Source organism: Canis lupus, chromosome X (assembly GCF_011100685.1).
Source record: "Canis lupus familiaris isolate Mischka breed German Shepherd chromosome X, alternate assembly UU_Cfam_GSD_1.0, whole genome shotgun sequence".
Taxonomy (NCBI): Eukaryota; Metazoa; Chordata; class Mammalia; order Carnivora; family Canidae; genus Canis; species Canis lupus.
In genome coordinates, this window is record NC_049260.1 from 34,680,742 (window position 1) to 34,706,492 (window position 25,751).

Below are 25,751 nucleotides of genomic sequence, written 5' to 3' on the forward strand. Positions count from 1 at the left end.
TACATTTCCCAGGCTGCTTTGCGCCTGGCCCCTAGCTCAGTTTAGCCAATAGGAGATTCCGGTGGGAGATTAGGTGGGAAGCAAGAGGGAGAAGCCAGGGTATTTCTCCCCAGTCAATGCCAGCGTCAGTTGCTTCTCCAGCATCTTCTCCGTGGTTCCAGCTCCTGTTAGCTGACTCTGGCTTCCAGGCTCCTACCACGCCCCCTTTCCCTTTGTCCCTCTAGCCCTAGGGGTGCCAGCAGCTTCCTGCTGCTACTAATTTCTGGGTTGCTAACTTCTGTGTTACCTCACTGTGCCCCGTTTGGCTCCTTGGTTTCTCCAGTGTCTGTGAAGCCAGTTTCCTGGATTAAATTCCCTATGTTTAAATACCTAGAGTGGTTTCTGTTTTCTTGGCTAGACCCTCACTAATACAGGGTAATTGGATCCAATTTGGCTTCAGAAGACACGTCGGCTACAGAGGACCCCACTTAACAGCTTTTGCGACCTGAAGTGGGGCAGTGGCAGGAAAATAGACAAAGAGAAAAGATGCTCAAAGAGCCCTCAGAAGAGGTAACGCAGCAGGACCTCCCAGAGGCATGTGATGGGGGCCCCCCCGAAGGTGATACTGATCCTCTGTTCCAGCACCCAGGGGAATGGTCAGGCTACCAACAGAGATGGGAGGAACGGGGGAGAAGCTGAGCTGAAAAGAAGCTGATGAGCTAGACTTTTCTTTATTCTTTTTCTCCTTTTTTATTGCTTTTTTTTTCTTTAGCTAATCCATGCACTTGGCTGTTGGGCTTTTCCTCATTGATTTTGGATTGAGGAGATTGATGGAGTAGACCTCTAAAGGGAGAGAGCCCCCGGAGACAAAAGCAGGAGGCAGAGGACACCTTCGGGCCAGGAGGAGAGCTGAGCCATAGTGGGGAGTGGACACAAAGGAAAGTGGGGAGGAGATGCACAGGAGCATGGAGAGGCCCATGGGGGGTGGAGGGCTTGTGTGCTGGGCAGGGGCCAGAGGGACACGGTGAAGAGAACAGGAGGACTGAGTGCATGGGCTGTCGGGGCCTGCAGGAAGCAGCGTCAAGAGCACACTGGAGGTCACAATGTGGGGGCAGTGAGCACAGAAGGGTCAGGGACAAGCAGCTTGGCAGAGGGAGAAGACAGAAGGTTTGCTGGGGGCCAAGGTGGATTTGAGCCTGTGGGAAAGGACCAAGTGAAGAGCAGGGACCCAAAGGTGCCACAGTGAGTAGAGTCATTCATTCCCTGAACAACTGTTTACCATGTGCCTGTACATGCCGAGCACTGTTTTAAGCTCTGGGGATGGAGCATTGAATGAAAGAGGTGAAAAGTCCCTTCCTGCTCCGAGCTTCTATGTGAATGAGGGGAAATAGATGACACTTCAAATGTGTCTCCCTGCAGATGATGATAAAGGCTATGGAGTGGGGAAGTACAGGAAATAGGAACTGAGGGAGGGCTGTTGGCATTTCAATAGTGTGTTAAGGAAGGGGTCGCTGGGAAGGAGATGTAAGGAGGTGAGGAAACAAGACATTAAGATATCTGGAGGAAGAGCATGCCAGGAGGAGGAAATAGTCCATGGAAAGGTCCTGAGGTAGGAGTGTACCTGATGTGTTCCTGGAGCAGGGTGGGGGGAGGGGTGTGGGTAACAGGATAGAGGTCAGGGAGGTAGGGAGAAGGGGTCAGAGGCCTTGTCAATCAGAGCAAGACCTGGAGCAAAATGTGATGTGTTCAGACTGAGAGGAAGGGAGGTGAGCCATCTGAAGACCGGGAAGCTACAGTGGCGAGCTGCCTTCCTATGGGAAGGAGTGCCCCTGAGGCCAAGCTGGGGCATAGGTCCTGGAAGAGACAAGGCTTCCCTGCGGGCAAGTGGGATGGGGACAGGGCCCAGGATTATCTCGGGCCTTTGCTATGACTGCGGTCACGGTATGCCAGTGCACTGGGATTTGCCAGCACATCATAGGAGCTTCCCACCCCAGGAACAGTCCTTAAGTTCCATGCTCACAGTTCCACAGTACAAAGTATTTATGAACCTCCTGAAGACCTCTCCCTTCCCCAGAAGCCTTGAGCAGAGGTCTTTACTGTTCCTCCTCAGTGTCCACTTGACAGGGTGGGAACTGTGAGCCTCCAGCCCTCTGACTCCTCTGCTCCCTAACCCCCTGCACTGAGATGAGGCCTGCCCTCACACCCACCCCTAGGTCTCCAGCCTCCTGCTGGCCTGTCAGAGAGGCCACCTGCAGACCGGGGCAACCTTGATGCAGTACCCACAGCTTGGCCCTGCCCCAGGAGCCATCCTCTTCCCCTATATATCCATCTACTAGCATTTGTGGTGGGCCTCAATGGAAAAACCTGTCACCCCTCACTTCTAAGATGGCCTGCCTCTGGGAAGGCCCTGACTGTGCCTTCTACAAACCTCTGGCTAGCAATGGAACCCACAGAGCCAGGGAAGTCAACCTTGTAGCCTCGATTGGCTGTGTTTCACTCTAGAGCTTCACCTTAACCTCATCCCCCAGTCTCTTTGGGCATCCACAGAAGTGCATATCTCTGTGCTCATGTACACAAACCTAGTAGATCCCTCCTTTAGAGGAGTGGCTCCTCACAACCTGAGACAGCAGTTCCCCCTCAGATCTCTGAGAACAGCAGCAGTGCCTAGTAGGGGTACTCAACAGCAGTAACTGGCAGCCATGTTGGAACTGGCGGCCTTGTCAGAAAGGGTAGGTCTGAAAACAGACACTGAGAGCTCCACTGTGGACCTGGAGCTCCTTGTAGAATTGGGGCTACTGCTCTCTGTCCTCACAGCCCCAAACTCTCAGTCTCAGAGAGCCCAGGTGTACTTGGCTGAGTATGAAAGATGCTGCCTTTAGCTTTAGAATCTGTCGCTAGATCCTCCAAAACAATAAAGTTTAGTCTCCCTGCTTGCCTTATGAAAGTTGACACTTTTGTACTCGACATAAAGTTGAGCGTTAAAAATAATAGCTTTTGTGTTGGAGTACACACTTTCAATATGCATTCTCCACGCTTCAGGATAAAATATATGACCATTAAGTCACTCCAATAAGTTGAAAAACAAGATTACTGCTTTCACATCCTGTGCGAGTTGCTAATAATCTTGCTGTTATCCTGACATTATGGTCAAAAGCTATTGCTTTTAAAATTATTGGGACAGAATGTGCCCAACATGATGGTTTTCTGAAAGGGAAGATGGAGAAGGGGAGACTATGATTTTATTGGGGTGGCTGTGATGTCTTTTTAACCTTTTTATTATGGGGAATTCCAAACAAAAATCGAGAGAATTCTATAAGGAACTGTTGAGAAGCATCATCAGCCTCAACAGCCTGCAACCCCCGGGGCCAGTCCTGTCCCACCCACCCTGTGTCATCTCAGCGCCCCCCCCACACACACCACAGACTTCACCCGCCTGATCCTGGGTTTTGTTAATAATGTGGTAGATTATTGTCAAGGAGTAAGACCTCTGCCCATAGCTGTCCCTCTTTACTGTGGTGAAACCGAGACGAACTTCAGCCCAACACATCCCCAGGAGGCCTGGGACAACCATCAGTTTCCAGACCTCGGGCCACCTGGACCCTGCAGCAGCCTGAATAGAAGGTGTGTCTGCGGCATAATGAGAACCCAAGACGGGAGCAGGGATGGAAGGTTGCATGCAAGGCCCCGCTCAAGTGCCCGCCTGGATCCCTGCTGCCCGTGGGAAAAACACTCCATCTGTAAGACATGACCTTTGGAAAAGAGCTCATCTGATCCCATCATTTAATATCAGCTTAAAATTATTCACGGGGCTTTCTGCGGCCCTCAGGAGCAAGGCCAGACTTGCCTTGTGTGCTCCAGCTCTGCCAATCTGTCCCCCACACCACCCCTCCACCCTCCTCACACACACACACACACACACACACACACACACACACACTGAAGGGGAGGTGCCCCGGCTGGGTCCCATGCGCCAGGTCCCCAGCGATCTCTTCATGTGGAATAAGCAAATCCCATCCTACCAGCCATACACCTGGCAGTCCTTTAAAGCTCAGCTCTTGAGCACCTGGGTGGCTCAGTGGCTGAGCGTCTGCCTTCAGCTCAGGTTGTGATCCCGGGGTCCTGGGATCAAGTCCCACATCAGGCTCCCTGCCGGGAGCCAACTTCTCCCTCTGCCTATGTCTCTGCTTCTCCCTGTATCTCTTATAAATAAATAAATAAATAAATAAATAAATAAATAAATAAATAATCTTTAAAACAATAAAAAAATAAAGCTCGGCTCTTGTCACCTCCCCCAAGCAGCCCTTTACTGGACTCCCCAATAAAAGCCAGCCTCTGTGCTCCCAGAGCACCCTGTATTGCTTATCACTAAATCATCTCCTTTCAACAAATATTAACAGATCTTCTACTGTGTTTTAGGTATGGTCCCAGCCACTAGTGATACAAAGGTGATAGGAAAAAACATATAAATAAGTATATCCCATCCCTTGAATCCAGGCATGCTGCAGCTGCTTCAGCCAGGAGAGTAGAGCAGAAGTGACACCAAGAGAATTCCAAAGTACGTGACAAAAGGCCACAGAGCTTCTGTTTGGTTCCCACAAATGCTCATGCTGGAGCTCTGAGCTGTTGCGTGAGGAGCTTGCCTAGCCTGAGGCCGCCATGCTGTGAGGAAGCTCAAACAGCAAGAGAAGCCACATGTACCTGCTGTGACCAGCTGTCTCAGATGGACTGAAGAGTTTGAGTCATCCCAGCACAGGTGCCAGAAGCCTCCAGAAATGTCTGGGGCCCAGCTGCTGGTCATCCCCAGCCTTTATGTCTTGTCAGCTGAGACTCCAGCCACGGTGGAGCAGAAGCAAGCTTTTTGTGTCCTGTCTGCACTCTTAACTCCTAGAGCCCATGAGCATAATAAAATTCTTGTTTCGTGCCCCTAACTTTTGGAGTGGTTTGTTATGCAGCAGGAGTACCAAAAACATACAGATGTGAAGGATGAGAAGAGGAAAACAGGCAAAGGGCAGGGGTGAAGAGCATAGCAAATGCAAATGTCCTGAGGTGAGGCCAAGCTTGGCCTCTTGAGAAATAGGTTGCACCTTGTCACAGGCCACGTAAAGAGTTAGGATTTGATTTTGTTATGTTACAGGAAGGCATGGGGCAGGGGGAGGTGGTTGAGTAAGACAGAAACACATCCTGATTTATGCTTTAAAAAGATCCTACAAATGGGGATCTCTGGATAGCTCAGCAGTTTAGCGCCTGCCTTGGCCCAGGGTGTAGTCATGGAGTCCCGGGATCTAGCCCCACATCAGGCTCCCTGCATGGAGCCTGCTTCTCTCTCTGCCTGTGTCTCTGCCTCCTCTCTCTGTGTCTCTCATGAATAAATAAATAAAATCATTAAAAAAAGATAAAAAGATCCTACAACCATACCAAGCGTTGACAACATATAGAGCAACAGGAACTTTCATCTGCTGCTGATGGGAGCCTAAATTTTGTAAGAAAGAAATACCATTTTGGGGTCAGGTAAATAGTTCAGTGTTGTTTCTCTCACATGGTCACCAGGAGACCCTGGCTGTGAGGGGCAGGCTACCATCCCCGGCTACTCCCTCACTCCCGTCCTAGTGCTCCCAGTGCCTCTCTTGCTCCCCTCAAAATCTCCAGATGTCCCCTCCAGCCCACCAGTGGGGCCGAGAGGTCTGCCTTTTCCTCATCTTCCCACCTTCCCTTACTCCTTCTCCCCTTCCTCTTTCCTCACCTGTAGGCCAGGTGAGCAGCTTCTCCCTTCACCTCACCACTGTGTTGCTGTAATCATAGATTGACTCTAAAGGAAGCCTTCTGGAGGAGCAGGCTGACACACAGCAGAAAAGAGCCAAGAGATTGGCAGATAAGTGGAGTCGGAGCCCTGATCACACCACCCCTGAAGCTCATCCAACTGTCAAATTTGTCAGTTACTGAAGCCTTATATCCCTTTATTGTCTAAGCCAGGTTCAGCTGGATTTTCTGTCCCTCTAGTCGAAATCATTCTAACTGGTACAGAAGACTAAGAAGGAAATGGCCTTCAGGAAGGAGAAGGAATGCCACAAAAGTGTCCATAGGATGGGAAGATGTGAGGAGCCTTTGATCAAGGCAAAGAGGAAAAAGAATATGTGGGTTCATTCCAAGCCCAGAGCACCTCTGGGAAGGGTGGAAATTTGAATTATAGTTTAGTAAATATTCACTGCCTTCCCTCTCCATTTGTGGGTTAGAGTACACTGCTGCCTCTCCCCAGTTGTTGTGCTGGAACACACGATCTTGTTTGGCCAATGAGATGTTAGCAGACTCTGATATGAGAAAGGGCTTAAAATGTGCTGGTGGGGCCAAGCTTGGCCTCTTACACTTCTCATCACCATGAGAAAAAGGTGCTCCAGGTAGCCCAATGGCCCAAAGAAGACAAGAGACACAAGGAGCAGATCTGAATCCAATCTGAATTCTGTGGATCCTGGGGTGGTTTGTTACACAGCAGGATTACAAAGATAGCTGACTGATATGTAAGGCAAGAGGAAGGGCCTGGAAGAACAGGAGAAATTCACCTAGGAGGGTAGATTACTTTGCTAGGGCTGCTGTAACAAAGTACCACAAACTATGTGGCTTAAACAACAGAAATTTATTGTCTTACAGTTCTGGAAGCTGGAAGTTCAAGATCATGGTATCAGCAGGGTTGGTTCCTTCTGAGGGCTGTGAGGGAATCTGTTCCAGGCCTCTTTCCTCAGCCTATAGATGGCCATCTTCTCCCTGAGTGTTCATGTCCTCATCCCTCTGTGTCTGTCTGTCTGTCTCTACCCAAATTTCCCCTTTCTATCAGGACACCAGTCATATGGGATTAGAGCCCACCCTAACAACCTCACTTTAACTTGATAACCTCTATAAAGACCCTATTTCCAAATAAGGTCACATTCTTTTTTTTTAAGATTTTATTTATTTATTCATGAGAGACAGAGAGAGAGAGGCAGAGACATAGAGAGAGGGAGAAGCAGACTCCATGCAGGAAGCCCGATGTGAGACTCGATCCCAGAACCCCGGGACCAAACCCTGAGCCAAAGGCAGATGCTCAACCACTGAGCCACCCAGGCCTCCCATAAGGTCACATTTGTATTAAAATGTGGGTACTTGGGCTTAGGACTTCAACATATGAATTTTGATGGGACACAATTCCACTCATAACAGAGAGCATGTTTGTGATCATGGCAAAAGCACCAATCAATAACAGGGAAAATTCTCGTTGCTACCCATGAACCTCAAACCCAACATGTATGATACCCTGGATGGGTTTCCACCACTAGGCAAATACGGCTGGTTCTCTACTGCATGGAAGGGGGTGTTGTAGAAAGAGTATAGAGAGGCTTTGGAGTCATGGAGTACCTGGGTGGCTCAGTCAGCTAGGCATCTGCCTTTGGCTTGGGTTGTGATCTCGGGGTCCTGGGATTGAGCCCCACCTCGTGCTCCCTACACAGTGAGAAGTCTGCTTCTCCCTCTCCCCACTCACGGGTGCATGCTCTCTCTCTCTCTCTCTCTCTCTCTCTCTCTCTCTCTCTCAAAAAAAAATAGTCTTTAAAAAAAATAAAGAAAGGGTTTGGAGTCAGACACTCCTGCATGCAAATCTTAAATCTGCAACTAGCAGTCTGACCTTGATTATTTGAACCCACTGAACCTCAGTGTTCTCATCTGTAAAACAAAGATGTCAGTTCTGTGCCACTGAGTTGTTCTGAAGATAAAATCATGTGTGTTATTTGGATTTGAATTTAGGCTGAGTTATGGAAAACCTAATGAACGATGGCTTAAACAGGTAGGAGTTTTGTTTGCTTCATACAGAAAAAAATGAAGAGGGTGGCTTTCCAGGACTAGTATGGCAGCCCAACAACACCTCTGAAGGCCAAGGATGTTCTATCTTCTTCTCTGGTTTCTTTAGCATGTGGCTTTTGTCCTCATGGGCACAATATAGCTGCTATACCTCCAGGCATGAGCCTGCATTCCATACAGGAAGATGGGGCGGGGGGGGGGGTGGACAAAGGGCTATGGGGACATGCCAGCTGAGATGGCCCTTCACAAAAAACTTCCTCCTATATACAATTGGCTGGATCTGAGTCACATGGGCACCACCAGCTGCAAGGGAGCCTGGGAGATCGTAGAATTGTGCTTTCCAGCCTCTGTGATAGAGGAAGGCAAGGAAGAAAGCAGTGTGTAGAGCCAGCCCACGGTGTCTAGCATGCCAGATAGGCCAAAACTTCGAGCACACTAACAGTAAAAAACAGGTCTCTAGTGTTTGCCAAAGTTCATTTTGTGAAAGAAACATTCCAGACAAAGCGTGGGATCCCATGCATATCCCCACCCACCCGAGCCACTGTGATTGCTCTCAAACCTACACCAGAATTCCCCCACCACTCATTAGACTGGAGAGTCCAAGAGACAGTGGGAGCACCCTTGAACCTGATTCCATGCCCTGCTCTCTTTCACCAGCAGCGGTGGCGGATCCTATAGGGGTTGTGGTGAAACCCATCCCAGCACCCTGGGGCAGCATCCAAACTCTGCCATTGCCAACCAAGAGCCAGAGGTGTTGTGCGGTGCCGGGCTGTGGCAGCAGGGGCCCCGGCCGCAGAGAGGCAGGTGGCACCTCTGAACGCCCTCCCAGACCACAGCTTGGCTGGCCTAATAGGCAGGCCCATGGACATGGCACGGTCCCCTGACAAAAGGGGTCAGCTCTGCAAACAGTGCTCCCCAGCCTTCTCACACACAGGGCCCGCTCATTATAAGGTCCCCAAAGTTCTCCCCCTCGCTGCGCTCTCAGTATCTGTTACAAACAATACGAAACGACATGAGGCAAGTCGGAATTCTGTGAGTCTTGCAAATGCTGTGTTTTACTCAACACAGCAGCACTGCAGACATTTGGAAAACGGTCGTATTTCTAGGTGTGAGATGGAATATTTATTCAGCCTGTATCCGTGCAGAAGGCCCGGCCCAGATGCGGCCTGGAGGACCCCCTGGCTACATAGGACCGCCTAGGCCTTGAGCAGAAGCCGGATGCCACGGAATGCCAGCGGCTAGAGGGAGGGAGAGAAGGCCCAGACAGACAGACTCACTCCCCGAGAGAAGCCAGGTCCTGTCCGGAGGCTGCGGGGAGGGGTCACGCCCGTCGGAGTAAATGTCCTCCAAAAGCCCTCTCGGGAGAGGTGGGAGATTGCACTTAATATGTCAAAAAAGGTCAGAGACCACATCAGGAGGCTGTGGCATGCTGCATTTTGTGGCCGCTTGATTAATGAGCAACCCCTTCTCAAACACATTCTGCCCATTTCCCTCCCCCGCGCCTTTACCTTTTCTGGATCCCTGGGGTGGCAGGGGCAAGTCAACCCTTCCAAACTGTGCAGTGTAAGGCGACAACTCTGAGAAGGACAGCGTGTCCACTGCTACCACCTCTGTCTCTTTTGGGCTTTGGAAGCTGGGATCGTATTTGCTTCTCTCCTCTCTAGATTTGGCCGTTCTCTGGGGCCCACAGCTCCGACAAGCTTCCATGCTACAGGGGGCTGGCTGCTTCTCCTTCTGCTCAGATCAGCCTGACCCAACTTGGCCCTGGCCATTGAGCCGGCAAGAGAGAACCAGGTAAGCACTCGGGCTCCAAGAAACCCCCGGGGCCTGTACCCATCCTCCACCCAGAAGCCCCTTTGCACCTTGAAATGCACCTGGATCTCAAGACTCCAGTGATTCCTTCCACCTCCTCTCCCCATCCTGGTCTGGGCCTCACTGGCCTCCGATCGGCCTCCTAACAGGCCTCCCAACAGGCCTCCCCATGCTTGCTATCAGTCTTCCTTTCCTAGACAGTTCTCCTGCAGTTGTTTTTAAATATGCAATTTACCACCTCACCTCCTTGCTTAAATCTTTTTGGCGGCATCCCACTGATAAAGCTCTAAACTGAAAAGGACCCCAAGACCCCCTCCTGTGTCTTTCTCCAGAACTCTCCCTCCAACCTCAGGCCTCCTGTACCAGCCTTCCAGCCTGGAAAACCCTTTCCCTAAGCAATCATCTAGTTAACCCCTTATTACTCTTCCAGTTTCCATTCAAACGTGGTTTCTGCAGGACAGACTCTTGGATGCCTCAGACTCGGTCAGGACCTTTATACCCTGTCAGACACCTGGATGTCTGGGCCCAGTGGCAGATGGCAAGTGTACACCCTGGGGGGTCACCGGGTGATTGGGTTTCCCTCGGTGGTTATTTCCAGGAGCCCAGGCACAGGGTCCCTGGATATGCCCCATCCAAATTTACTGAGGGAATAGAGGTAAAAATAAAAATACATTCATTTTCTTCTGTTACTTTTCCCTAATTTTATGAAGTCATACATTCCTTTAGAAAATATAAAAACAAATAAAGAAAATTAAATCAACCATATTTCCAAGACATAAGCACCGATAACAATATTATGCCTTTCCTATGTACCTTTTATCCTTTTTTTTTTTTTTTACTAAACTGAGATTCTATTGAATATACAGCACAAAGTATTATAAAACAACCACTTCTCCAAAAACGTGAAGGCACCATTCTATTTTTTCCTCACTTTTTTTTTGGTCTAATTTAACAATACCATGTGACCACTGTAGAAAATTTGGAAACTACCAAAAAAGTGTAAAAAAAAGAAATGTAAATGACCTCTAATTGCAAGTGAGGATTTTCCACCCATACCAGAGCCCCGGGCTCCCTTTCAGTATTGTTTCTATGCACATACTTCGTTGTGTTGATTTCTGATAAAATCACACCACCACACTTCCAGGCGCTCTCCACCCAGGAGGGGGAAAGGGATGTTTCTGGCGGGACCAGCACCTCCACCCTCACCCCCTCTAAGCTGCTGAAAGTGAGGGAGGCCTGGGGGCCAGCTCCATGGGGGCCTAGTGGGAGGTGGCTTGCCACCACCCCCACCCCCACCTGCCCCAGGCCCCAGGGCCTTTTGTGTGCCCCGGGCCTCCCGCGAAGCCACAGAGGCCTGGTGTGTTTTTGTAACCTGATCACCTTCATCCCTGAGTCCCTGCAGGTTTCCTTAACAAGGCCAAATTTATGTACCCCAAAGGGAACCCGAGCTGTCGAGCTGTCCTCCTCCCCAGAGCAGAGCCCACCCACCACCATCACCCCCCTCCCCGCACCAGAGCCACAGGGCATTCACAAGGGGGTCGGGTGGGCTTTGATAAAACCCAAGCAGTCCCTGATGTCTGGTCGGAAACTCCACCTCTCTCTGAGTTCTGGGGACACAAGACAGGGAGTCATAAACAGGAAGCATTTCCACCGCGCCTAGTGGAAGGCAGGCGGGGCTGCTGGATGGATTCAAGTCTGCAAAATCTAGAAGCGCTGGGTGAGTGCTCAGGGCCACCTCCGTGGTCCGTCACTGGCACTGTCCCCTGCGGGGCTTCCGGTTGTCATTTCTACCTGGACGTGGCAAAGTCCGGGTAAAGTCAGGGGGGTCATGACAGCTCTGCCAGCGGGTGGAAAGGGGGTCAGGCCGATTGCCCCCCAACCAGGGGAGGTAAGTGGGCAGTGCAGGCCTCCAGATCTGGTGGGAACGGGGGTGCAGGTAACCCGAACCTTGAAAGTTCAGGCTGAGTCTTCAATGGCAGGAACACAGCCCCCAGGCTGGAGCCCCAGGGAAGACTTGCTGAAGGCATCACGGTCGTGAGGAGGAAGGCCACCCCAAACTCAAGCCTCCGGGAAATGCCTTCCTGGAGCAAGAGAACACAGGAAAAATGAATTTCCCGGCCTGCCACACGGTTCCTAGAACTACGCCTCTCAGGAAGTGATGCTTCCGGGAGGGCTCTGCTCACCCCCCTCCCCAACAGTGGTTGGGCAAAAAGTCTGGTGGTGACAGGAGGTGAAGAAGAGGAGCATCATGGGAATGGCCTGCAGGGAACCATCTTGAAGGAGACTTCCCGGATGGTATGGCGCTCAGGCACTCACCTCCAGCCACGCCTCTGGTCCAACCCCATCCAACCGGCATGATCCAGATTTGCTACCCGCTCCTTGAAGCTACTCCGAGCGCAGAATCTGGGCATCAGAACTGGGAAAGATTTTAAGCCTTGCTGTGACAGCAAAGGGTATGTTGTAAGAGCCAGTCACGCGTAAAGAGGAGTTCCTCAGTCAGCTGACTCTGGGAAACACCGTGAGGCAGAGTGTCACGGTGACCCCAATTCTTTGCCCCTCCAGGAATCCATGCCCAATGCCAGGAAGCTTTGCAGTGCCCTCCCATTGCAGGCCAGGCGACCTGCCCAGCCCTCGACCAGTTGGCCAATGATCATGCTAGCAAGCCTGAGGGAAGCAGACTTGCAGCGAGCTGGGACTTTGAGGCTTGCTCTCTTCAGCCTTCGCCATCACGAGAACATGTCCAGGTAGCACACTGGAGGATGTCACACAGGTGGGACAGAGGAGACCGGCCGGAGTCATCCCAAGCAGGACCAGCTTAGGTGGCCTTCCAGCTAGCCACCACCAGACACAGGAGCAGGCCGGCCAATCCCCAGGCGATTCTAGACACATGAGCCATAAATCTGGAATGTGGTAGGACAGTGAGGTTTGGTAGCATTGTTGAAGCAAAAGACAACTGATACAGCATTGCATACTAGAACTCTCCACGGGAAGGTCACAATGCCCGTTAGTACAGTAAAGGCCCTGGGAAGTTCTGTAGTAGAGAAACCTGTTGAATTTTTGCTGAATCCAACATTCCCCCAAACTCATTTGCTCCTGGAACGCTTGTGTCCAAAGAAACACCTTACAGAAGCAACGTTCCGAGAGATCTGCAGCAGGAAACACGAATGAAGGCCCACCTCTCATTCTATAGATGAGGAAACCAGACCCAGGAAAGGAGGCTGTCCTGGCTTCTGGGTCACCAATTCTTCTCCTAGGGGAGGTTGCCACTTGCTCTAGGCAACGGTGGCCTCTCCCTTTACCGAATTGAGGTCTGAACCACACATGCGAGTATTTGCCATATGTTGTTTTCTAATTCAATGAGAAAGTTTTATTGAGGACCTACTAGGTGCAAACAACATAGCAATGTTTTCTTGGTGAAAGCCAAGCCTAGCACCAGAATCACCAAGAAAAGACACAGTCCTTATCTTAAAGCAGTTCACAGTCTAGTGGAGGAGGAAGGCTCAGAAAAAGATGCTGATAATCCAATGGGAGAAGTGCTGTGAAGGGAAGCGTTGGGTGCTATCAGGTTCGAGGGATGCAGAGGTGACATACTTATCAGGGCAACCTTCCCAGAGGAGGTGACATGTGAACTGAGTCTTGAGGAATGAGTAGGAGTTACCTACATAAGGAAGATGACCTCGGGGGATGGGGGGACAGGAGGGGGTGGAGGCATGGGGCAGGTGACCCAGAGGCAGTGTGGGAGCAAGCGTGCCAGAGCAGAGCTGTGTCAGTCAGGGGTCAGGGGTCAGTGCAGAGACTAAGATCCACTCCAGGCAGTTTAAACAGAAGGGGATTCCTCGTAGGGTATTAAGAGGCTTTACAGGATCATTTGGAGGGGGGACAAGACCCACCCAGTGTCGAGCTTCCAGAAGAGTGCTCCAAAGCCACACCACTGGGTGAACTGAGCTGTCACCATCAGGGAGCCATTACGTAATTGGAAGCCACCAGTACCAGCTTGAGAACACTGTGGCCTCAGCCACGAGCCACAGAAGCAAAATGCATGCTTCTCTCCCTCTGTCACTGAGAACCAAGATCCAAAGTCAAGTGTTGCCCCAGAGCATGTGATAGGCTGACCTTCACCGTACCTGGAACCCCAGCCGCAAAGGAGTGTGAGAAAGGTACTGTTTAGCACAGGCTGGGATGGATGTTAAACATCAACCCACCGTATCTTCCCCAAGGAAGGGGGCACTTAAGGAAAACAAATTTAGTACGTAGTTTGGGCTGACCTTCCCAGAAATATTCTTAGCTCTTCTGGCTTATTTTTCCTGTTTCCCTCACGGCACCTCTCCCCACTACTGAGCATGCCATAGGCGCTCATTAAAGACCTCCAAAAAGCCAGCCTCCTCACCGCTTGATCTCTGGGGTGGGCAGGTCTCAAGATGAATAAAGGCAACTTTTTTTTCCTTTTTTCTTTTTTTTTCAGTCTTGCCTGGAATAAATTGCTACTTTCCTGAACACACAGAAGGATGTATTATTATGAAGGTATTCTGTATTATTACCGAGAACAATTATTCAGAAGCCAGAAGCCTAGAGCTGACGAGGTTATATTCGCTGAGGAGAGATTCTAGAAACCATTACTCAGGAACTTTTTTGCCCATGAAAATAACCTTTTCCTTCCCCTGTGTGGCTTTCCACCGAAAGAAGGACTCAACCGTCCCTGCTGGCACCACACTGGTGAGTCAGCGAGCAGGAAGGCAGTGATCCCCATTCTTTTTTTTTTTTCTCAGTGATCCCCATTCTGATGCCAAAACCAGATGGTCACCGGCTGGGGCCTAGTTGTCATGCTCCACAGAGGAGGATGCTGAGAATAGAGCCTGGACCTGGGAATACCGATCAACTGTGTTTCCAGAAATCTCTTCCAATCAACCCCTCAGAGGGAATTCCACACCTGCTCCAGCTTTCCTGACGGCGACAGGTCAGGTGGCTTGGTGCCCTCCTCACCATCCAACCAAACCCCTTGCGCTCTGCCCTACTACTGGGAAGACGGGGCCTCTGGAATCAGACATCTGTCCAAACCCCACAGGAAGCGCGGCGGCCCTAATTAATTAACGTCTGTGGAACACCTGTACAGCCTCAGATGAGAGGTGCGAGGCGACCACAAGCCCAATTAATTAGCACCACTGACGGAGGCTTCCGGCCCACCCCCCTCCCTCTTTCTTTCCAGCCGCCTTGCCCTATCTCGGGGCAAAGTCAGGCAAGCGGTGACAGGGCCACCACAAGGCCGGGAGAGGCTCCCCGTCCGGGCCTTGGCTCCCCAGGCTGCAGGGCCGTGAGCCCTCGGCGTCCCTGGAGGTTTTCTGATGGGACAGTTTTCCTCAGAGAAAATGGCTGTCTTCCTCCGAGCGCCTCGGCTGGCTCCTTCCTCAGATTACATTCCTTTTCCGTCAGAGGGAGGTCCTAGCGCCAAGCCGGTGGGACACTGACCTAAAACTCCAGCCCCTGCTCTAAGTGGCCTGGGTCTCCCGCAAATGTCTGCAGAGGCCTACGGCCCGGCGGCCGCGCTGACCCTCGCCACAGGTAAAGAAAGGCAAATCCTGACACGGACGCTTTCCCTCTGCCCCTAGCCTTCTATTTTTCTCCTACGCCTTCCACCATCACCGCTCAAGGGGAGGCCCAGAACAGAAAGTTCTAGAAAACGTACATGGAGGGAGGCGAGGTTTTATTAAAGCCAAGAGAAGACACAATCATCCATAAATGGAATGTGGGAAATAGGGACTATTTCACATCTGATTCCTTGCACTTCTATTATGTTTGTAAGAGATGACTGGGCACCTAATTTTCCAGCTCCCGGCACAGACTTCAGCCAGCCCAGCTCCCTGTGTGGAAGTTCGAGGCTGGCCTTGCCTTCCTTCGTCCCCGAGTCGCCGGAGCTCAGGAGGCCTGGCAGTTCGCGCGGCAGAACACCAGGGCGTCCAGGGGAGCTGGGGTGCCCGCGCAAGGCCAGGAGCAGCAAGATCAGCATCTGTGTGGCCCCCAGGTCTACATGGCACTGACATTGCCACCCCCACCCCCAACCAGTCTGCGGCCTCCTGGCCCAAAAGAAGGGGATGCTGTTTGAGCTCATAACGAAGCTCTAAGGCTTCGGGAGTGGGGGCCAAGCCTAGGAGGCGTTGGGTGTATGTGAGCACTCCTCAGGGTGACACATCCTTGGGGAAGGAACCCCAGCCCCCCTTGTCTCTCAGCCAGAGGCCCCTCTCCACCTCCAGCCACCTTGGGCCCCCTGGAGGCCATCTTCACCCCACCCCCTGCCCCACATCTACCTCCTGTTCTTTCCTTTGCCACCAGCTGCTTTCCTGCCGCCAGAGAGGGTGAGGACAAGCCTGGAGCTGTGCACAGTGGTCCAGGTAGGCACTCCTGCCTCTCTGGGTGACATGAGGGCTGTTGTCCTTACCTCTCCTGACCTTGGAAAGCGGGGGGCTCCAGCCACATTGCTCGGGCAGGGGAAGGGCCTGGCAGGCTGGGAAGAGACACGCTCAGGAACACCGAGAAAGGAACTGTCAGCCTTCATTATTAATCCCCCATGTTAATATTTAATGTCAGAAAACTGCAACTCCCTTCTCTGCATGGGTCACGCCAACCAGAACTCTTCCAGCACCAAGACCAGCAGAGCAGTTTAGGTTGACTTCAAATACTAGGTGCAAAACAAATTCTAAAAAAAATAAAATTAAAATGAAATAAGACCGAGAACTTATTTCATGGCTTTGGAAATCAACCTGGCTCTTTAAACATCCCTAAAACTATGTGTTCCAGGGCCAGAAAGTTTAGAGACGGGGCCAGGCTTACTCGTAACCTTTAAGATGAGAAAGGTTTTGATCTGCGGAGGGTTTTTGTGCTGTCGATATTCCAGATGTATTTCTTAATCAGTAGCGGCCATGCAGTATGGGTGCAGCCAGCAAGATTTGAAGGCTCCAGTGGACATCCTGAGGTGAATTCAAGGATGGGGCGCCTGAAAAAAAAAAAAAGGATGGGGCGCCTGACTGGCTCCATCAGTAGAACACGCGACTCTTGATCTCAAGGTCAAGAGTTCAAGCCCCACGTTGAGCGTAGAGCTTACTCTAAAAAAAAGAAGAAGAAAAAGATGATGATGAATTCAAGGTATTAAAGAACAGGAATATCTGCCACTGAAGCAATCAATTAACTCTTACCTACCAAAACCAGCTTATTTCTGGGGTGCCTGGGAGGCTTGGTCGGTTAAGCATTTGACTCAATCTTAGCTCAATTTCAACCCCACATTGGGCTCCACACTGGGCATGGAGCCTACTTAAAAACAACAACAACAACAACAACAGGGATCCCTGGGTGGCGCAGCGGTTTAGCGCCTGCCTTTGGCCCAGGGCGCGATCCTGGAGACCCGGGATCGAATCCCACATCGGGCTCCCGGTGCATGGAGCCTGCTTCTCCCTCTGCCTGTGTCTCTGCCTCTCTCTCTGTGTGTGTGTGACTATCATAAATAAATAAAAATTAAAAAAAAAAAAAAAAACAACCAGCTTGTTTCTCAACCTAGGGCACACCGTCAGCGTTTGGGGAAGGACAGTCATTCATTGCACAGGGTTGTCCCACACACTATCCCTGCCCACTCACCCATATGGCACCCTGACATCGTGATCAACAAAAACACCATTTCTAAACACCCCCTGGGTGGTGGGCAGTGCACCCCCAGGTTGGGAACCCCTGATCTGGGTACACTGGGCCATTTGTGGCATTTTAAGTCAACAATGACTAAGCCACCAGACTGGGCCAGCAGAGCCAGGCCATCCTCACACCGAGGTGTTGGGGAAGGCGACAGGGTCTGGGGCTGCAGAGGTATCTTGCCCCTCCCCTGTGCCCACCTCACCACCCCGACCCCAGGGCAGCGGCCTCCCTGCTTCTTGGCCAGGAGTGGGCTGCCACCACCATCAGCGGCCAGGAGTGGCCACAGCTTACAAAGCTTTCATCTCTGAGATTTCAAAGAAGAGCCTCGAAAAAAAGCCCAGGGCACAATTTTCCAGGATCCAAGAAACTGGATGAGTCACCTGTGCCTTCCTCAGCTTGAACCACACCTCCCAGGCCCACACCTCACCTTGCCACCAACAACTAGCAGGCTTTTTTAAAGGTCCTATTACCAGAGCTGGGGCCCTGCCTCAGTCGGGAAAACCATTTCGAAGGACAGAAATAGAAGATGATTTCATTTCAAGGGACTCTTCTCCCTACAGTGTTGTTTATAGTATTTTATTGAGAAATGATTTACACCCAGGAAAATGCAGAAATCTTTGGTGTACACCTTGACGAATTTTTACAAATGCACACACTCAGGTAGCTTACAGAGTTTTAAGGCACATAAAAATGAGATTTTAATTAAAACACACACACAGACACAAGCTTGGATAGCTAAAATTAAAAAGAATGATGACACCAGCTGTTGGCAAAGGAGGTGGAGCAATGGGACAACCCCCACCCCACCCCAGCCACACATCTCTGCTAGGAGTGAAAAATGGTACAACCACTTTGGAAAATTTTTTTTTTAACAAAGTTAAACATATACCTGCCGGGTGATCTAGCCATTCCACTCTTGGATATTTACTCAAGAAAAATGAAAGTATATGCACACAAACAGCAGTTTCATTTGTGAGAACCCAAAACTGGAAACAACCCAAATATCCACTAACAGATGAATGGATAAACAAATTGTGGTATATCCATGCAGTGGAATACAACTCATCAATAAAGGGAACAAACACGCAACATGGATGAATCTCAGAATAATCATGCTGAGTGAAAGAAGCCAGAGAGCACATACTGCATGTTTCCATTTATATTAAATTCTAGAAAATGCAAGCTAGTCTGCAGTGACAGGAAGCAGATCAGCGGTTGCCTGGGGATGGGGAACAGGGAGAGGCAGGCGGGAGGGATTACAGGGGGGCATGGGGAAACCTCACAAGGCACTGGGTATATTCATGGTCTTGATTAGGGTGATGGTTTCACGGGTGGACGCAAACGTCAAAACAGATCAAATTGTATCATTTAAATATGTGCAGTTTATCGTATGTCAATTATACCTCAAAAAAGCTATATTTTTGTTTTAAGATGTGTGTTTCACCCTACGAAAATTATACTTCAATTTTTTTTTTTTAATGCCAGAATTCTCTGCCACTTCCCCCTCCAAAAACAAACAAACCCGTACAACAAGTAGAGGCCCTGGAACTCCAAGTATCTGCTTATCTTTGGGATGGAGCATGAGAAATCCTACCTTTAGGCTCAGGGCCGCATGACACAAGCATGGCCACCCCACCACAGCAGTGGCAGGAAGGCGAGTCCACGCGACCGAGCCCAGACCCGTCCTCCCGAGGGATGCAGGCGACCCGGCTCCCCCTGCAGCTGGGGCTGGATGGCCCGTTACCACCACAGGATTATTCCCAGGGGTAGCCAAGTGCCCTGCCTTTTCCTCTCTTTGCTGCTTCTGGTCCTCCTCCTTCCCCGGGTGACTCTTCACGGCTGGGGCACGGCAAGAACCCCACACCAGCAACCAAAATACTACACCGTGACAACTTCATCTCTTAATTACAATAAACATTTACATAATGCTCGGGCCCAGCCAGTGCGGAAAGATTCGTTAATGCAGAAACATGCCCTTTAACCATCCCGTTTTATTACACAAACCCCCCGGGGACCTGAGCAGCCCAAGATTTGCAAAAGATGATGCAGAAATTGGCTGAGATATTAAGCCCCTTTCCAGGTGCAATTAAAAGTGAGATGGAGAACCGCCTGCTCTCCCAGATAGATATTTTCTTCCTCCTGAATTCACACCGTGAGGATTCCAGGGACCCGGTGCCGTTGGAATTCTAGCATTTGCTGGCGATGGGGCTTTGCGCTTTTTTTTTTTTTTCCCCTCTTCCCCTTCCCCATCTCAGAATTGACAACCCTGCAGGTTTTGCTGGGAGGTCTAATATTTCCGCAGCCGCCCAAGCAAAGGGTTTATTCCAACATTATGAACATTCTGCTTGCTCCGAGCCTTTGATTCTTTCAAACAGACCCTCTCTGGAGAGACCAACTTTAATCACATTTCCTCGAGCAAAACCCAGCTGGCCTGGGGAGGGACAGCCCAGGCCGAGAACGGGTGAGGAGGCACCCGAGCAGCTTGGTGGGCTCCGGGCTTTCAAGACAATTCAGGCCAGTGCACAAGGAAGGTGGCCAGAGGAGGAGGAGGGCAGAGTGTGCTTTGGGAACCAGCTTCCCAAAGCTGTTTTGAGCTTCCTCCCGGCTTCCCGTCCCCTGCTCTCCACTCCCAGCCTCTTCCTGGCTGTGCCATCTTGAGGCCCTGCTCTCTGGGCCTCAGTTCCATCATCTTTAAAGCAAGGAGAGTGGTCCCTCCTTTGCCAGGACGGTGGCGGGCTTCAGTGAGGCAGCTCTGAATGGAGCATCCAGCCTGAGCTGGCAGGTCAGGGCCACACACGCCACGCTCAGTGGCTGCTCAGAGGTCCCATTATTGTCTTCTTACCACCAGGAGTATGACTGCCATGCTTCTCAAACCTTAGGCAGTCGAAGGGATCCCTCATGCCACCTGTCTAGCCATGAAATTCTACTCGAGTGCTCTTAAGCCCCTTTCTCCCCTGGTGAATGAAGATCGGAGTTCCATATCAAATTTGCCCATGACAGGCACCTCCGGGGTTCCCATCCAGATTGACAAGAAAGGCTCCTGGGCTGAGGCTGAGGCTGGAAGAAGCAGGTCTGAGCACTGTGCTGCCAGGGGATGGACACAGTCACCCGGTGTGAGAGCAGCCAGATGGGAGGATGTGGGGTAGACAGCTGAGGACAGGGCCAGCCAGGAACCTGGAAGGAAGTTCAACATCCAGGAAGAACGAGACCCAAGGCCAATCCTGGGGAGAGGCAAGAGCCACATGAGCAGACACATACGATTGCAAATGCTGGATGACAACTTTCAGTTCTGCCATTTACCTCCCAGACATTTATAAAGCATCATGGCTGTGCCGGGCACTGTCCTAGCACTTGGCAAACAGTGTTCATGTTTATTCATTTAGTCCTCGTTATGACCCTACTCAACGCACACTGTAATGAGCCCCATTTCACAGCTGATTCAACAGAGGCTCAGATAAGTTCATTGACTCATCCGAGTTCACAGAGTCCATAGGCAGCAGAATCGAAATTCGAATCCAGGCAGTGGGCTGCACAGCCCATGTGTAACCGTGCAGATAAGACCCGGGGTGAGGAGTTGCAGGACGTACAGACTCGGTGGGGCTCGAGCCAGGACTTGAAGGACCAGATCAGACCGGGCGGGTAGGGAGAGAGGGGAGAGAGCCAAAGGGCTTTAGCAGATGGGGGTGAGAATAAGAACCAAGACTTAAGTCAGAAATGAAGGCCACGTGGCCGGTTAGGAAGGACAGGAAGAAAAGAGCTGGCGTCGAGTGGGAGATGGAAAAAGAGGGTGTCAGGGACAATTTTGACTGCAATTATGGAAAACCTCGACTCAACTTGTCTCTGGCCAATGGCTTTAGAACTCTGACCACAGTCCACGGTGAGAAATACTCTCCATTTTGGCTCTGTACATGCTCATCCTCATCACCAGACAAAAGTTTCTTTACAAAGCACTAGAGGATGGGCTATGCTCTGATATCTTCACTTCCTTTCTTCCTGTTTCTTTTTTCCTTTTTTTTAAGATTTTATTTATTTGAGAGAGAGAGAGAGAGAAGGAGCAGGGGGAGGGGCAGACAGAGAGGGAGAAGCAGGCTCCCCACTGAGCAGGGACCCAGATTCAGGACTCTATCCAGGGACCCTGGGATCATGACCTGAGCTGAAGGCAGACACCTAACAGACTGAGCCACCCAGGCGCCCCTCTTCTTCCTTTTTCTAACTCATTTTGTCTTCATTGTTGGTTGTGACCCACCCAATTGATTTCATGGCCCTCTAATGGGTTCTGATCCACAGGTGGGAAAATGCTGGCTTAAACACAAAAAGAATGGATGACTCTAGTATCAAGGTGCAGCTGGCTCCAGATAAGGGACATTCATCAGCTCAGTTATATCCACAAGGACCTGAGTGGCCCCCTCTGCCCACTCAGCTGGCCTCCTGTCAGCCTCACATTCAGCCTGTGTTCTCTGGAGGTCATATGGTGCTCCTGGCCATCCCAGACGAGACATTTGGACAGACACAAGTCCAGAAGCAAAACACACAGGCAAGGGGCGCCTGGGTGGCTCAGTCGGTTAAGCGGCTGACTTGGCTCATGATCTCGGGGTCCTGGGACCGAGCCTCAAGTCAGACTCCTTGCTCAGCAGGGAATCTGCGTGTCTCTGTCTCCTTCTGCCCCTCCCCCTGCTCGCTCACTCTCTCTCTCTCTCTCTCAAATAAATAAATGGATCTTAAAAAAAAAAAAAAAAAAAACAGGCAGGCCAGACTCTGAGTACCTTTCTTAGGAGCAAGTCAATACTAAGTCAATATTCCTCAGAAGCCCCTAGTAGACACCCCTCCCTGCCGCATCATGTCTCATTGGTTAAGACTCAGCCACAGGTCCATTCCTGACCCGATCCCTAGCCAGATAAATAGATCGGCCACCCAGCAGAGTGATACATATCAGGGACTGAGCCACCATGCCCTCCACAAGCCCACAAGGGCAGGACTTCGCTGTGGATGCCAGCCAAGAACCACAAAATGGATCTCATGGGGTTTGTAGCAGAGGTGACGGTTTAATGTGGCAAAGGACAGGGACCTGGGACGGCCACCCCGTGAGAATGCTGAGCTGTGGGGGTGGGACACATGCTGAGAAGGGCTGCAAACCAGGAACCGGCAGAGACTAACTTCCCCCAGGGGCACCCCTGCCAGTTCCAGGAGGCTGCTTCCCGAAGGCAGCCTGCAGGGCTAAGGACAGTGTACATGCTGAGGGGAGCAGGGCCGGGGCACCAGTCCCGGTTCTACGTCTGGGGAAGACGTGCAGGGGACACCCAGTAGAGGCAGGGGAGCCGGGTGTGGGTCGGCAGGTGGCTGAGGGTGGGAGCACCGTCCCCGGGGGACCAGGCCTGGAAAGGGGCCGCGAGAAGCAGACTGGGTTTGAAGTGCAGCCAATTTGCAAGACGAAACGTGGAAGATGTAGGGCTCTAAAACAAGGATCTCAGGGCCAGAAGTTCATGTGTGTTTCAGTTGTCTATTGCCAGGCAACCAACCACCCCCACGCTTGGCGGCTTAAAATAAATAACAATCACTTACTTGCTCACAATTTTACCATTTGAGCATCAGCTGGGCTGGAAGACCCATTTCCTAAAGAGCCAGCAAGTCGATGCAGGCTGCCGGCTGCCAGCCCAGAAATGCATTCTCTCACAGGTCCAGAGGCCACGCGTCCAAAATTCAAGCGGCAGCGAGGTAGGTTCCTTCTTGAGGCCTCAGAGAGTGTGTTCCCGGCCTCCCTCCTGGCTCCTGGGGCTCGCCCATACTCCGAGGTATCCCTTGTCTTCTGCCGAGCCACCCTGATCTCTGCTTCTGCTGTGACGTGGCGGGTGGACGTGTGTGTCCCTGTGTCTTCGTTCCTTCTTCTTGAAAGGATACCTGCCAGCGGACTTAGGGACCACCTACTCCAGTACGGCCTCGTCTTAACTTGATGACATCTCCCACCACCCCGGTTCCAAACAAGATCACATCCACAGGCCCTGGGGGTTGGGACTTCAGTGTGCCTTTGCTGATGTGTGCACCCTGCCTCCTGCTAGGAGAATGACGAGGAGCTTGCGGCTGTCTTCACCTACCACGACCTGAGAGATAACAGGAAGGGAAATGAGGGCACAGAAGGGAAAGGCGGTTAGTACAGCCAACTAGGTGGGGCTGGGTCCCACTGGGGACCTCAGGGAGACAGTATAGAACATGTCCCTAAAGTTCCCCTAAGCGAACTGTGGGATTCGTCCGCTGACCCCACCCCGCCTTCATGGGTGCTCTAGCCTGCCCTGTGCCCCCGCACACAGGAAGAGTGTGTTGCCAGAAAACCCGCTCGGGCAGGGAGTCACAGGCATTTGCAGTAAACAATCTCCTCAGCACGAAGGCCAAGGCTACCAGCAGATGGGTGGGCACCCCCCCCCCGAAAGTGTCTGCTGCAAAGGGCGGGTCAAGGCAAGCCAGCCGGAGGAGCAGGGCCGCCCGCCTGCGTGGCAAAATCCCAACCCCACGGATTAAGCCACTAGCAAAGGGCTGCAGGGCACATGAGTCTACACAGATGAACCCCAGGGGCTGCCCCTAACCATTTGAATCAGACCAAGAGGAGCCAGTGAGGGCATAACATGGACTCCTCTGCGCTGAGCCACGGGAGGCCAGGTTGGGGACAGATCTGCCACTGGGCCGAAGAGGGGCCCAGCCTGCAGCCTCGGCCAGGATCGGGGCAGGCTCGAGGCTCCAGGCCGAGCCCTGGGGAACTTGCAGCTTGCAGGCCTGGGACGCAGGGGGCGGCGGTGGGGAGAGGAGCCCACCATGACCGTGCCCGCCGCTGAGCCGGCTGAAGCACTGCGCGCTGCAGGTTTGCCCACCCGCATCCCAGGCCTGGGGAAACCTGGGAGGGTAGAGTACAGGGGATGAGAAAATGGGCACAATGTTTCCCCTCTCTGCTTTTCACCTGCCGTGGCCTGCAAAGCTGCCTGCAGAAAGCACAGCCATGAGTTTCTCATGAATGATTTTAAATGATTCCTGTTCTGTCCATGGGGGGAAATCACGTATTGAGAATCCAGCAAAAGCGGAGCCAACTGAGGACTGCCCCGGATGGTTGCTGAAAAGCAGACAGCGTGGCCACTGGCGTTCAAATTGCAAGGGGTCCTGGGAGAGAAACAGGCTCCCCGGGCCAAGGCCCGCACAAGCCCGAGGCGGTACCCTCTGAAAATTAGGCCACTGTGCACCCACTCTGCCCCTTGCTCGTTCGTTCGTTATGCAACGAGTAATCACTAAGCACTTGCAATATGTCACTCGCTGTTCTAGGCCGTGGAAAACTGTTGTGAGTAAAACAGATTTTTTAAAAATCCCTGTAGTCATGGAGCTTACGTTCTTGCAGGGGAGAAAGGTAGAAAACAAATAAATAAGCAAAACATGCGGCATGTTTTCTGGTGGGAAGCGGGAAGGAAAAAAACAGCGTAGGGAAGAGAATAGAGAACACGGGTAAGGGGCTGAGGACAGGGGGGAAGTTGATGCTTCAGCAAAGGCCTCGAGGAGGTATGAGAGGGCCCTATGTGGGTAAAGGAGAAAGAGCAGGCTGAGGGGACAGCCAGTGCAAAGATCCTGAGGTGGAGATGGCCCAGTGTATTCCAGGAACTGCGAAGAGGCTAGTGTGGCCAAAGAAAAGGAGAGGAGGTAACAGGCCAGGTGCTCAGAGAAGTCGGGTCAGGGCCTTCCTACCACCCTCAACTTTTACTCAAGTGACATAGGAAGGCTCTGGAGGATTCTAAGCTAAAAGCACCAGAAGCTGACTCGGGTTTTAGGGGACCCCACTGGCTGTTGTTTTTAGAGCAAACTGTGGAGGGGTGAGGGCAGAAGGGGAGCACACCCATGAAGAGGTTACATGATCCATATCCGGACACCGAGAACCACAAATGTACCACTAAATATTATTTCAGTAGGAAGTGTTTTCACCTTCGTCACCAGTATGTGGCAAAACCCACCTTTTCCATTATTCCCACTTCAAAGATAAAGAAACAGAGAAGTTAAGTGACTCACTCTGAATTTGCCACGTTTGTAAACTCTTTGACCAGGAAAAATCTGGCACAGATTTCCCCAGGAGCCCTACCCAGATTAAAACCAAATTTATCAGGACGCCTGAGTGGCTCAGTGGTTGAGTGTCTGCTTTTGGCCTAGGGCGTGATCCCGGGGTCCTGGGATTAAGTCGCACATCAGGCTGCCCCCAGGGAGCCTGCTTCTCCCTCTGCCTGTGTCTCTGCCTCTCTGTGTGTCCCTCATGAATAAATAAAATCTTAAAAAAAAAAAAAAAAAGAGGGCAGCCCGGGTGGCTCAGTGGTTTAGCGCCTGCCTTCGGCCCAGGGTGTAATCCTAGAGTCCCGGGATCGAGTCCCACATCGGGCTCCCTGAACGGAGCCTGCTTCTCCCTCTGCCTGTGTCTCTGCCTCTCTCTCTCTGTGTCTCTCATGAATGAATAA

The 25,751-nt window shown here is 51.6% G+C and overlaps 1 long non-coding RNA gene across 1 annotated transcript in view; it reads right to left on the minus strand.

The window, feature by feature from the left end:
* Nucleotides 1-23,750, minus strand: part of LOC119878062 — a 48,590-nt gene extending 24,840 nt beyond the window's left edge. Inside the window, exons 1-2 of the long non-coding RNA XR_005386253.1 lie at nucleotides 22,843-23,750; nucleotides 16,043-16,597 (exon numbers count right to left, since the gene is read on the minus strand). This is a non-coding gene — a long non-coding RNA (uncharacterized LOC119878062). The remainder of the gene's footprint in view (nucleotides 1-16,042; nucleotides 16,598-22,842) is intronic.
* Nucleotides 23,751-25,751: the final 2,001 nt, after the last annotated feature.